A 3,710-nucleotide genomic window follows, 5' to 3' on the forward strand; every position below is an offset into this window, starting at 1 on the left:
TTAAGAGACTCAATAATCCCAATAAAAATATAAACAGTCTTCTTATAGAAAAGAGGAAATCCAGTCATCAAATTTATATGGAAGGGTAAGGGCCCCCTAAGAGCCAAAACCATCTTGAAAAGGAAGAATGAAGTTGGAGGACACTCAAACATCCCTATCTTACAATTTATTACCAAAGCCACAGAAATCAAAACAATATGGTACTGACACAAGGATAGATATATACCAATGGAATTGAATTGATAGTTCAGAAAACAACCTCACATTTGTGGCCAAATGATTTTTTACAAGAATGCCAATTTCACTCAATTGATAAAGAATAGTCTCTTCAACAAATAGTGCTGGGAAAGCTGAATGTCCATATGTAAAAAATAAAGGTGGACCCCCTTCCTCACACCATACACAAAAATCAACTCAAAATGCAACAAAGACTTAAATATAAGAATCAGAACTTATGGGAAGCAGACTTGGCCCAATGGATAGGGTGTCCACCTACCACATGGGGGGTCAGCAGTTCAAATCCCGGGCCTCCTTGACCCATGTAGAGCTGGCTCATGCGCAGTGCTAATGCATGCAAGGAGAGCCCTGCCACACAGGGGTGTCCCCCACATAGGGGAACCCCACGCACAAGGAGTGAGCCCCATAAGGAGAACCACTCAGCATGAAAGAAAGTGCAGCCCGCCCAAGAATGGCGTCGCACTCATGGAGAACTGACACAACAAGACGACGCAACAAAAAGAAACAGAGATTCCCAGTGCCGCTGATAAGGATAGAAGCGGTCACAGAAGAACACACAGCAAATGGACACAGAGAGCAGACACCTGGGGGGGGGGAGGGAGAGGGAAGAGAAATAAATAAATAATATATCTTTAAAAAAATAAAAATCAGAACTTAAAACTCGTAGAAGAAAATGCAGGAAAACATCTTCAGGACCTTGTGTTAGGCAATGGCTTCTTAGACTTTATACCCAAAGCACAAGCAATAAATGAACAAACAGATAAACGGGTGCTCATCAAAATTAAAATCCTTTGTGCATCAGAGGACTTTATCATGAAAGTATAAAGAATACCTCCACAATGGGAAAAAACATTTGGAAACCACATATCTGATAAGGATTTAATATCCAGAATATGAAATCTTACAACTCAACAGCAAAAAGAAACAACCCAATTTAAAATGGGCAAAAGATGGGGAACCAATGTGGTTCAGTGGTTCAAGCACCGGCTCCCCACATATGAGGTCCTGGGTTCAATCCCTGGCCCCAGTTCTCTCCCTCCCACCAAAATGTGCAAATGTAAGTTCAAGTTCCTACTTCCAGGTCTTTTTAGTATATGCCTAGAGTTGGGATTTCTGGGACATATGATATTTCTATGCTTAACTTTCAAAGGAACCACCAAACTGTTTTCCACAACAGCTGCACCATTTTACATTTCCACCAACAATGAATGAGTGTTTGTATTTCTCCACAGTCTCTGTAACACTTAAGATTTTCCATTCTAGTGGGTGTGAAATGGTATCTCATTGTGGTTTTGATTTGCATTTCCCTAATGACTAATGATGCTGAACATCTTTTCATGTGCTTTTTGGCTATTTGTTTATCTTCTTTGGAGAAATGTGTATTCAAGTCTTTTGCCCAGTGCTCAACCCACTGAGTCACATCAGCTCCCCATCTTTTGTCCAGTTTTAAATTGGGTTGTTTTTTTTGTTGTTAGTTGTAAGATTTCTTTCCATATTCTGGATATTATCAACCCTTATCAGATATGTGGTTTCTGAATGTTTTCTCCCATTGTGGATGCACAAAAGATTTAAACTGCCAAAAGATGGAAGCAACCCAAGTGTCCACCAACCAAGGAATGGATAAACATAATGTTGTATATACATACAATGGAATGCTATTCAGCCATAAAAAGAATGAAGTTCTGATACATGCAACAACATGGATGAACAATAAAGTCATGTTGAGTGAAATGATCCAGACACAAAAGGACAAATATTGTATGATTGCACTGATACAAAATAATTAGAATAAGAAAACTCATAGAGTCAGAAGCTAGAATATAGGTTACCAGGGGCAAGTGTTGGGAAGGCATTGGGGAGTTAATGCTTATATTATGCAGAGTTTCTATTTGGGTTGCTGGAAAAGGTTTCATAATATATAGTGGTGATGGTTAGAACAACACTATGAATATAATTAACACTGAATTATATATTTGAATGTGGTTATAAGGAAGAAATTTTAGGTAATATGTATCTTACTAGAATCTTTTTTTAAAAAAAGGACTGTATAACATCAATAATGAACCCTAATATAAACACTGATGCAAGATGCTTACATAAGGTGATTGATAGGAGCTCTGTATTTTATGCATGATTTTTCTGTTAGCATACAATTTCTCTAATTTAAAAAATGCCAAAAGACTATAAAATTACATAAACTTAAAGAAGCCAGATATAAAAGTGTACCTACATATGATTCCATTTTTATGAAGTTTGAGAAGAGGGAAAACCAACGTATAGTGATAGAAATCAGGTCAGTGTTTTTCTGACTTTAATCTGGCATAAGAGAACTTTAGGAGTAATGGGAAATGTTCCATTTCTTGATCCAGATGATGGCTACATTCATATATACACTCATCAAAACTTAAAATTGGTATTATCCTTTTATTTTACAAAATTATACCTAAATAAAATTCATTTTATAAAACAGTCACAACTGGAGTATCATTATGAAATTTTAGAACTTTAATAATACAGGGAGGCTAAATGCCCTAGAAATTATGCTATGTGAAATATATCTTAATAAATTAAATCTAATTTATAAAGGCTGCTAAAAGGGAAAAAAATAAAGCTCCTGGAGAGGAAAGAAAAATGATCACCAACAATGGAATAAGAATCAGACTAGTATCAGATCTTTCATCTGTAACTCTGGGTGGGCTTTCACAACCATGTTCTCTTCAGGTCCCAGCTGTAAATCCTACACTAACCTGCCTCAAAAGTAATAACATATTTGACAGAACCTGGAAGGTAGAAGGGGAGAACAGGTGGAGTGAGGGTAGAGACTTGAGCAGCCCTACATTTTAAAAGTGGAGAGTCAAGAAACGTTGCCAATAGTTGATAGAACAATGTATAAAGGTTTATGTATATTATTTAATGTTACAATGGTAATTAGTAGTAGAACTACAAGACTATACTTTCAGGGATCATTTCTATAGTTCATTACTAGAGAAGGTTCTCTGAACGTGAAGGGCACCAAAAATATATACATTATATAACTATATTGGGGGTGTGGAAGAGTGAAAGTGGACATGTTGTTGAGCACTGCACACACATCTATCACAGTAGTAATTCAATAGATGAATGTCTCAAGTTGATAAATCAAGAAAAGGGGGCAGAATCATATTATTTAGAGACATGAAGGTAAGTCATTGAAAAAATTAAAAGAGAAAGGTTAAAAGTGGCAGCACTGTGGACTGAAGGCAGAAAAGGGTGGAGCAAGGGAGTTTTCCTTTTGATTATAAGTGTTTAGCTATTTGATTTTCTTAACCAGGTGCATGTTTCATTTTGATAAAAATGAAGTCAACCTCTCTTGCTCATTATTTTCTACTTTAGTACCATTCGTATCTTTCATTGCACTTCTCACAATTTGTAATTGTTTTAGTTATAGGTATGGTGACTGTCAGCTCCATGAAAGTAAGAAAGTAAGAATGTCC

The 3,710-nt window shown here is 36.4% G+C and overlaps 1 pseudogene; it reads left to right on the forward strand.

Moving 5' to 3' along the window:
• Positions 1 to 3,181: 3,181 nt before the first annotated feature.
• LOC111764046 (small nucleolar RNA U3) lies at positions 3,182 to 3,261 on the forward strand (annotated as a pseudogene).
• The last annotated feature ends 449 nt before the right edge of the window (positions 3,262 to 3,710 follow it).

Source organism: Dasypus novemcinctus, chromosome X (assembly GCF_030445035.2).
Source record: "Dasypus novemcinctus isolate mDasNov1 chromosome X, mDasNov1.1.hap2, whole genome shotgun sequence".
Taxonomy (NCBI): Eukaryota; Metazoa; Chordata; class Mammalia; order Cingulata; family Dasypodidae; genus Dasypus; species Dasypus novemcinctus.